Below are 10,910 nucleotides of genomic sequence, written 5' to 3' on the forward strand. Positions count from 1 at the left end.
AAAGCTGGACATTTCTCAGGGAAAAATGTATTTTATTCCCATTGTCTTCCAAAATATTTGGGTTCACCATGATTTCCACTACGACTGCAGATAAGGAGGTCCTTGTCTGGTGAACTTCCACCAGATTAGATCAGCCAGGAAAAGCACTCTGGGTTGAAGGCAAACTACAGAGGTTTATTAGAGTTGTGGTCAAAGGGAATGCAAGCAGTACCAGCAAAGCACTTCAAAATGTGCAAGTATAAATTCACCGAAAAATACAAGGCATTTTATGCAATTTTGACAGCTATTCAGACTTTCTGCACCTGCCCCTGATTGGCTGAGAAACCCTGCCAGCTAGGATCCACACACAGATTCGTTGGAGATTTCTCTGATGTCACTGACAGAAGGAGGAGATCCCCATGGTGGGAAGAAGAACAGCTGGTGGCTGTTCAGTTTAAAGGTTCAGACAGTTGCAGAGACGTTCCCTGGGAGGGTGCTAACTGGAGGAAGTGATGATGTGGGCATGCAGGTGATTCCTTGATGAACATAAGTGTCCAGTTCCATGAAGATAAAATGGCAAGACCCAAAAGACAAAGGCTGACAATCCCAAATAACCAGGGGCTTAGTTGCCTATTCAGAAAACCAATGCATTCATATTTGTTTAGCCTTTTATTTCATGGGAATGATAAGTCTCTAGCTCTCGGTTTAACAGGTAAACATCTTAAGCTCATCTAGGTGACAAAAAGGATAATTTGTCTCACATAGGTGATTCTATTGGCTTGAGAGATCACTAGAAAGACCTTTTGTTATATAGTGATCTTTGTTCACAAGAGCTTATGCAAATAGGGGGCATGGGGACAGCAGATGCCTTTAAGATACATTTGGTAAAAGTTTATATTTTTGGAAATTGATACAGTACACAAGCAATACAAGTTACATAAAAAGTATCATTTTATACATTTATTAAAGTGTTTAGATTTGATAGAGCTTGGAGTACAGCTGCTGCTGGGTCCTACCCAGGTTCCAGAAACTGTAGAAATATTTGAAAAATAAAGAAAAAAAATCAAATTTCTTGCTTGACATTTTGGTTGTCCATAAATCTTTTGGGAAGGGGGATTCTGTGGCTCAACAATAAACTTACCTGAAAGTATTGGCTGAGATTCTGTTAGTGACTTTTGCACATGCAAGTGTGCATTTCATGCACATAGATTTTATCTAGGAATGGGCCTGCATTTCTTCATCCTTCAGACCAAGACTTGCTCTATCTTTCTTCTTGGAGTTACCTCCCTGTTCTCTCTGCAGCAGGTCTCCAAGAACTTGACAGTTTCTAGGAAGGTAGAGGGCATGGAATCATGTGGGTAGAGCACTATGCTCCATCTGTTTGATCCAGGATCTTTGCTACTGGGCTCCATATAGCATGATGTGAGCAGGCTTCATTATCTAACTTGTAACTTGCCTTTCTTTCCTTTACAGATAAAGATAATCAAGAGTGCTAGGTACTATTTTCTGTATCTTCACTACTCTCTCATGATCTGGTGAGTTGTGTAAAAATATGCTAATAATATGAAAATGCCAGTATTATCCAACGATTGTGTTATAGATATTCTGCTTTTCCAAGGCATCAGTTAGCAACAAGGACATGCTTTGCAAATATATATATTTTCTAAAGGACACAGGATTCTTACTTTACATATATGTAAGCACTGTAGTTACTGTGCTATACACCAAATCCCAAAGAAATCCCCGTGATCTCCACTCACGGAGTAGCAGCAGTGCCATCAAAGGGGTCTGTCTCCTGTTGATTGGAATGCAGTTGGCTACCTTTTCCATCACCTCCTGAGAGTGGTTCTCATTCTGATGGGAAAAAATGGGATCCCAAACAGAATCCTCCCTCATACAGAAGATTGCTCTTGCAAGGAGACTGAACAGTAACACTGAGTGTGCAATTCCAAGTTATGCATTTATAACTGTGATAACACGTTCAAGAAATTACAAATTATTTACACATAATAGCACTGGATTGGGGGGGGGGGGAGTGCTTGCCTGTGAAGTTTGAAATGATTTTTCCCTTTATATCCACAATAAATAATTTGGAAAACATTGTTTTAAACTGCTTTCCCACTTCAATTGAATATGATGAATTTCTTTCATTTTTGTATGACTTGCAGAATTATAGTTGATTGGTGGGTTAGACTCAAGTTCATTTTATGAGCTTATATGTGACAGTTTTTTTAAAATATGGAAGAGCAAAATGCTTTAGTGTTTAAATCTGCAAGAAAAAAGCACAAGTTGTTAGAAAGATCCATTATAAAAGAATCAATTCCTGAAGTGTTTAATTTTCCCATTACTTTCAAGAACATTATTTTTCACTAAGCTTGAATGTCATTTTCTTCCCCAAGAAACTCACGATTTTGCTTAGGGATGAAGAAAAAAAGTTATGTAGACCCTTCCAAAATGCTAGACAGCACAATAAAGGTGGGCGATAGGTAGTGATTTACAGTATTCCAAAGCACTATATGTCAAGAAAATCTCACTATTTATCAAGCCATAGCAATGAATAAGGCCTGCCATTCTTTGTAGAATATAGTCTCTGTCCTCACATTGCACTAGTTTGATGCCAGTAACTGGAGCCCCTGGTAGCACAGTGTGTTAAAGCGCTGTGCTGTTGAACTTGTGGACCAAAAGGTTCCAGGTTCAAATCCCAGGAGCGGAATGAGTGCCTGCTGTTAGCCCCAGCTCCTGCCAATCTAGCAGTTTGAAGACATGCAAATGTGAGTAGATCAATAGGTACCGCTCCAGCAGGAAGGTAATGGTGCTCCATGCAGTCATGCTGGCCACATGACCTTGGAGGTGTCTTTGGACAACAACGGCTCTTTGGCTTAGAAATGGAGATGAGCACCAACCCCTAGAGTTGGTCAAGACTGGACTTAATGTCATGGGAAACCTTTACCTTTTACTGGGCAGCAGCCTCTGTGATCAATGGGGGGTCTGTACCCTTGTTGATCAGGAAGCAGCTCATGCTCCCTTTCTTTTCTGTGAGTGATCTCTGATGCAAGAGGCAGGAGCAGGACATCTGTCATCCAATAAATTATTTGTGTGTGTGGATGATAAGACCACCAGATATCTTCCTTATTAAATGGGGAGAACAGATCCCTATCGATCACAGCAGATGATGTTTAGTAGGTGAGGATAGGAAGACTTTCACAGTCCCTACATATCCCCTAAACTAAGGGATTGTGTATATCATACAATCACAAGTACGTAACTCTAGTACATAACATTTGTAACTGCACAATAAAATTCTGACCTATACTTATTTATAGTTTGCTTTAATTGTCCTCTAATATCAATACTTATCTGAAACAACAGCTCTCTCTAGCCATCTTATCATAAAGTTCAGCAAAGTGACCTGCTTCACCTGGCTTTCGGGGAGGAAAGAAGGAGTAGTGGGGCGAATTTGTTGCCCCACGTGCTGTACCCTCTCACAATGCTTTCCGCATCACATGAGGAAAGCATCAGCCTCTTGGGAGGCCCTGTGCTGGCTCCATTGGAGCCAGCACAACATGGGATGCCTCCTGTGCTGCTAGGGAAAGCATCTGGCAATGCTTTTACCCCGGTTGGGAGTGGAGTTACAGGCGACGTCTTCTGATGGCTCCCATGGGGTTCTGTCCCTGAAGCTGGCCCTAAGTTAGGATGCTTATTTTGAACCATGTGATGAGTTAGGAAATGCCAAAACATCATCTGATAGACACCTTATTACAAATGTGGGGAGAATGATTTTTTTTGGAAAACAAGACATATTTCTTGCATATTATTTTCTAGTGAAATGCATTTTTCTGATATTCAAAGCTATACCTGTTCAGGTGATCGTCGTCGTCTCACTCGTTCAGTCGTTTTCGACTCTTCATGACCTCATGGACCAGTCCATGCCAAGCTCCCTGTCGGCCATTGCCGCCCCCAGTTCCTTCAAGGTCAACCCAGTCACTTCAAGGATACAGTCCATCCATCTCGCCCTTGGTTGGCCTCTCTTCCTTTTTCCTTCCATTTTCCCCAGCATCATGATCTTCTCCAAGCTTTCCTGTCTTCTCATGATGCGGCCAAAATACTTCAGCTTTGCCTCTAATATCCTTCCCTCCAGTGAGCAGTCGGGCATTATTTCCTGGAGAATGGACTGGTTGGATCTTCTTGCGGTCCAAGGCACTCTCAGGATTTTCCTCCAGCACCAGAGTTCAAAAGTGCCTGTCTTCCTTCGCTCAGCCTTCCTTATGGTCCAGCTCTCGCATCCATAAGTTACTATGGGGAATACCATTGCTTTCACTATGTGGACCTTCATTGCCAGTGTGATGTCTCTGCTTTTCAGTATTTTATCGAGGTTGGCCATTGCTCTCCTCCCAAGAAGTAGACGTCTTCTGATTTCCTGGCTGCAATCTGCATCTGCAGTGATCTTCACGCCTAGAAATATAAAGTCTGTCACTTCCTCCATGTTTTCTCCCTCTATTTGCCAGTTGTCAATCGGTCTGGTTGCCATGATCTTGGTTTTCTTGATGTTTAACTGCAGCCCGGCTTTTGCACTTTCTTCTTTCACCTTGGTGATAAGGCTCCTCAGCTCTTCCTCACTTTCAGCCATCAGAGTGGTATCATCTGTCCAGGTGATAAATTGTTGCAAACATTTTGGGGAACACATGGTCTGAATGTTCCCATGTTAATTCTATGATCTACTATTAGGACAATATCTTGCATGGATTTTGAGCAATTTAGAGTTAGGTACATCACATAGTATGCTCTTGGTCAGAAGATGTTCTCAATGGAATGTTTTCTCTCTCTCCCCTCCCCCCTCTTAAAATAAGTTATCTATTTTCCAAAATGGAATATAACAACAAGAAAGAGTTGTGCCTCTTCTTTACACTCCAAAAATTAAGAGGAAATGTTTGCTTAGTCCAGTTTACCAATTTTCTGGATTTCTCGGAGTTGAAGGGCAAAACATCTCGGGACCCACAGGTTGAGAACCACTGGCTTAGTTATTTTGGGTAATTCTACAGCATATTATTTTGTGCTTGAAAACCTATTTTAACAGCTTCTTTATTGAGAAATCACACTGATGACTCATTACTTAAGGAGAAAAGAAATAAACTAGCTTGCTATTTATTCAGAACTGGTAATTTTTTTTTTAGGCATTTGTGGTAGATTTTCATATTCTTCTGGGCCAAGATTATTCATGCTGCTTTCCACTGGTGTTTATGTGTCAGCCTTTGCAATAACAGAGTTGGAGATCTAAACCTGCTCTCATTAGAGAGACTCTTGTTTTACTATGATACAACCAACTTTCAGTACTAAGGACAAATGACCTGTGAAGCTGATTTTATGTTGAATGTAAAATGTCATTTACTGTATTTTGTTCCTAGGGGACATTTTGTTGAAAGCCAGTCAAAACCATCTGATCATGTTTGATATGTCTCTGGATCAGGGCCACTAGGGAACATTTTACAGCCTGGGGCAGTTCAGTAAATGGTTCCCATTCCTGAATCAACATGCTCAGTACAAGCTATTTTGGTACATGAGGCAGAAACTGCAACAGGCACACATTTCTCTCTCTGTTCTTGAAAGCAAAAATACAATATTAATAATACAACATTTAATGAATAATTTTATCTCCTTTCATTGCCTCTAAAAAGCTGTTCTCTAAGGTGGTTGCCTCACTCTACCTAATGAAAGGACTGGTCCTATTCTCAAGTTCATAATTAATAAAAACGGAGTAGATGGAGGATTAAACAGCACGGGAAGAATGTATTTTAGAGATGTTTCAAAATGATTTTCTTAAATTCAAAAAAAGAATATTCCATGATTTTGGCGATGAAACTTTCATCTTTCAGAAGCAGTCATTTCTGAGCCATTATTTTACACAACCCAATGCAACAGAACACATGTAAAGAAGCTTCCCTCAAAACAGATGATGTCATTTGTTTTTTCTGAACACAGCATTTACTTTCCAATATATTCAGAAAATGCCCCATCCCCATAGCTCAGAAAATTATGGGGATTTCAAAAGAAATCCAACTGTGGCTTTCAACTCTAAATGGGAAAGAACCCAGAAGAAACTTGAAGCTAGGCAGGAAGTCCTAGATAATGAAAACAGAACTATTAGCAGAAAATGCAGGGCATACAAATCAATTGGTGGGAGGCTAGCAGTTCTCTTGATAATATTGAACACTGCGGATCAGTGCCTAATTCTCGGTTTCTTCATAGAATAAGACAAACCAACCTCTACTCTTCCTCCAGAATTTTAAATCATTCCCACTGCATTAAAACATGGAGGAATCTATTGACCTAGAAGAATAGAGAGGTAAATAAAATGTGCATAAACTCTGTGAGGATTAGTGATGGAAGCCAAGGTGGTAGGTTGCACTGGGGGTAGGATGAGGGATAATTTTATTGTGGGTGGCAGGATGTCTATGTGTGTGCATGTGTATATGTTTGTAATGTGTATATTGGATGTATTATAATTTTAAAATAAAATTTATTTTTCAAAAACATGGATGTTCAGCTTCAACCTGTTCTGGAATTGCAAAACTAGGCATATAAAGCTCAATACTGTTTATTTTTATACTACCTGAATTAACCAAATAATAGGACTATCTCAGCAACCTGACTCTAATATCAAAAAAATTACAACGCCAGCTCATCGTCTTAGAAATGAAGATGAGCACCAACCCACAGAGTCGGACACAAACTAGACTTAATGTCAGGGGAAAACCTTTACCTTTACCTTTAGGATAAAGGTATGAGAAATAACTTTGAAAAACCCATAAGATAAACATTTTTATACAATTCAAGATGACTACAATAAAATGAAATAAAAGATCAAACCTTAAACCCTTCAGGCTTGAAGTCTAATCCCTAGTATCCCTGCCCATGGAAATTTGGGAGTTGCTGTTACTAAAGTAGTAGTATTATCAGATCTGAAATTAATCAATGTTTTTTGGGCCCCAGAAGCATAACAAGGTCAGCACTTGAATCAAATGGGATTTTCCATTGGTGTGTGTGAATTTCATAAGGACAGCTGTCTTGTTCTACTAACAATAGAGGGAATATCTAAAAAGATTTCAAGCAGTTTGTGAGGTTTTAAGAAAGCCTGTGATCAAATAAACATAGGATTTTTACACACACCCCTTTCCTATTTCTCACTGCCTGTCCTAAAGGCAGCTGGGGACCTTAAAACAAAAAATAAAACTTTATTTTTTAACCCACCCTCTCTTCCGAAAGGGACTCAGGGCAGCTTCCAAGACCTTGTCGCCTTTCAGTTTTAGTTGGACTGTTACTCCTATCATCCCTTCCACTTGCTGAAGATAAATGTTTTTGGAGTCCTCCCAATACAGGGAAAGCCATGGGTTTCTAAGCTTTGCTGATTTAACAGTCTGCTTTAACTGTGGCATCATCTTTAACCAGTGGTTCCCAACCTTTGGGCCTTTAGGTGTTTTGGACTTCAGCTTCCACACTTCCTAACAGCTGTTAAGTTGGCTGGGATTTCTGGAAGCCCAAAGGTGGGAACCACTGTCTTAAACAGAAAATAGTATCTATCTTTAATGAGCTCCAAAAGGCTTTTTTTTTTTTTTGCTATGCCTGGATTTCCCAATTCACTAACTGGGTGAAATAAGTTGTAAAAAAAGTATTGTGGTATGTTTCAGACAGAAATAGGATTATGCTTGCTGGCTTATAACAAGCAAAAAACTCTTTCCTTTAAACTCTGCTTGATATCCTGTGGTTTGGTTACATTTTATCTTACTGATCAAGGGGTTCGCTAAAATGTAGTTATGTGACGGGATAATAGACATAACACAAAATAAACTGTAATTAATGGTCCTAATGACATAGTCTGATTAGATACGAAAAATAGGTTGGGCCATTGCTTAAGGACTACTTATATTTTTCAGCAATAATTAGAGTTGAAACATTTTGATCAGAGGACGTAGGAAATACAGCCAGTGAATTATTCTTGTTGATAGAAATAGAAAGCTGGTCTCCACATCCCCTTTTACCCCATGAGTACGGCTGTGTTGTTGGAAAGAGTTTCAGTGGCATTTTACCCTACTCTTGATTCCAGGGGCTTCCAGCATTTTTACAGCTCTATCCGTTTTTTAAAAATCACAGTCTGTTTGAACTGTAGATACATGTACTCTGGGATTTAGCCCAAACTGTAAACTGTAAAATAAGTTCAACATGTTGGATAGCTCATTAAGTATTTGGCTTCAAATCTAGAAAGATTCCTCATCCCACTCCCATGGGAGAAATGACTGCCTATACTCAGCATGTTATTAGATTCAGGTAGGGGTACACAGAGACTGTCTATGTCAGACCTGTTAATCTGTGGCTCTCTATATGTTCTGGATTTCAGCTCCCAGAATTCCTGACCATTGGACAAGCTGGCTTTTGGGATTTGGAGACCCAAAGACCTGGAGCACCACAGATTGTGCAGGAAAGGAAGGTGTTAGACATGACCACAGCATACTCTAGTGCAGTGCTTTTCAAACTATCTGATGTGAGTAATCAGCAATGATTTTGCCCAATGTGCCAAGGAGAAGTATTAAACTGGTACCCATTGGAAACTGTTGTTTCTTTCTTTTTCTGGAAATTTGCCAGGGACTGATAGCCCTCCCTGGATCTTCCTATGCAGAAGAGGCGCCTCCAGTCCCTTCCAGTAACCGTGATGGAAGAATGCTGCACCAACTGAACACTGTTGGAGGAAGTCAGGGCTGCCACTGGGTCAGAGCCAGGCCGCTTGGAGAGAGACACCAAAGGAAGAAGAGGATAGTGCCACAGTTGCCAAGTCAAGCTGGTCAAGCCAAGCTGATACCCAGTCACTCAAGTACCACCACCAGTTCTACATAGAAGGCACCTGACATATTTTTTTAGAGAGATCAACAGGAAGAGAATGAGGGATAGATGGTTGGGAGAAGTTAGAAGATTAATGACTGGGGTGAGAGAATGGGGTGCTGGTGGGACTAGCAAGGGCATGAATACATGTGTGTCTTGGGTGCAGGGAGAAAGAAATAGAGAGAGATCTGTGTTGGGAGGGGAGAACATTTGCTACCAGGGGTCCTGGGTCATAAAATATGAAGAACATCCTTGAACATTTCATTCGGCTTGTTATTGCCTTATCAATTTCTTACATCTTGTAACAATAGATTGCTAATTTGTCTAACATAATAGAATATATGAATAAGAGAGATAGAAAATGATATTACCAAAATCAATGTCCCTATAATAGCCCTGAGGAAGTTATGCCACTATCTTATTGGGTAGAGGCTGGCAATAACAAGCCCATGAATGGCATATATTGGAGCCCCCAGATGGCGTAGTGGACTAAGTGACTTGAAGGTTGGGTTGCTGACCTGAAAGCTGCCAGGTTCGAATCCCACCTGGGGAGAGTGTGGATGAGCTTCCTCTATCAGCTCCAGCTCCATGCGGGGACATGAGAGAAGCCTCCCACAAGGATGGTAAAAACATCAAAAAACATCCGGGCGTCCTCTGGGCAACGTCCTTGCAGACGGCCAATTCTCTCACTCCAGAAGCAACTCCGGTTGCTCCTGACACGAAAAAAAAAATGGCATATAATCCCACAACCTTTTTTATGATAACCTGCTTCATGTGATTCTTTTGCTTTTTAATTTATTTTGTGGTTAGAAAACTGCTGATATTGATTAGAACTGCAGAACCAGAAGTCCAAATATAGCCAGTATTTGAAATGCACACAAACACCCAAAAACACAGCATAGTGTTTCTAGCAAGCTATGTTAGATTGCCTGAGTTCAAGCTACAAAGGAATAGAATCCAGATGCTTCCCTCAGTTTAGCTAAATTTATAGAAACTTGGTTTACTTTCTTTGAAATTCTTCTCATGTGTGACCCAAGACAATCTATTATGTGAGTTAAAGGACAAAATGCCCTCCAGACCTGTTACCCGTACAGAAGTCAAATGGACTGGCACACATTCAAATCAAGCATCAGCATAGGTAATGGGGTGATGTCCTTCACTGTTCCAAAAGACAGCAGAGTAGTTTAGGGGTTGTGTGCAGGACAGGCTTGTGATAAACTCACCTTTGCCTCCAGTGTCTTCCCCCTGCTCCCCAGCCCTCAGTACATATTATTGGAAGTAGTGACCTCTCTTTGCTTAATGGTTGACCCAGTCATGTCATTCTTGCAAACTCAATTTGACATTCTGCTTGAGGTACAATGTGGTGTCAGTTTGACTGTGAAATGCTCCCCCTACACACCTACACTGACATTTAGATGTGTACAACAGAGCTCTAGTATTCCCATTTTTCCCACTCCACAGTAATAATAGATTACTGTGTTAGGTATGCGTGCTGACAGCCTTGCTGTTGAGTGGGTTAGAGGGGAAGGAAGTAATATGTTCATTGAAGAAATTGAATTTGCACTGGAAAATATTTATTTGTTCTCAGGTGTGTTTCTTAATAAAGGTTGCTTCCCCATTAAAATCTCCTCTTGGTGCTTTGTCGGTTGCACTTCTCTTGAAATGCAGAACAATTCCCATTTCTCTCATAAAACAATATCCTCTTAATTGCCTCAGAGATCATATCTGGATTGTGGTATGTCAGGTACGTGCCTTTTGAGTACCAAGTATTGAAATCAAAATCAAATCATGCCTTTGCTTTGATTAAAGGCTTGGTGGAAAATTACTTTTATCATTTCGAATTTATATCTATAGTGCATATATCCTTCTCTCCTTTGTGTTCTGTAGCTTTCATTGAATCTGAGCCTTTGATTTATAAGATATATATTAAAATAAGCAAGCTGAGCTTCCAATGGAGTGTGAAAAGTGACAGTGTAATCCAAGTGAAGGATATCCATTCCAAGTATCTGTAACCCCTTTTCAGAATGTTGTTATGATCAACTGCCAGGGCCAAGTGCATTTTA

General features: G+C 40.3%; 1 long non-coding RNA gene across 2 annotated transcripts in view; it reads left to right on the top strand.

Annotated features, from left to right (window-relative positions):
- Window positions 1–10,645, top strand: part of LOC103280199 (uncharacterized) — a 28,970-nt gene extending 18,325 nt beyond the window's left edge. For both annotated transcript variants that reach the window (XR_010006812.1, XR_507226.3), the window contains exons 2-4: window positions 1,453–1,514; window positions 8,369–8,512; window positions 8,614–10,645. This is a non-coding gene — a long non-coding RNA (uncharacterized LOC103280199). The remainder of the gene's footprint in view (window positions 1–1,452; window positions 1,515–8,368; window positions 8,513–8,613) is intronic.
- The last annotated feature ends 265 nt before the right edge of the window (window positions 10,646–10,910 follow it).

The sequence above is a fragment of the Anolis carolinensis genome, chromosome 1 (assembly GCF_035594765.1).
Source record: "Anolis carolinensis isolate JA03-04 chromosome 1, rAnoCar3.1.pri, whole genome shotgun sequence".
Classification (NCBI taxonomy): domain Eukaryota; kingdom Metazoa; phylum Chordata; class Lepidosauria; order Squamata; family Dactyloidae; genus Anolis; species Anolis carolinensis.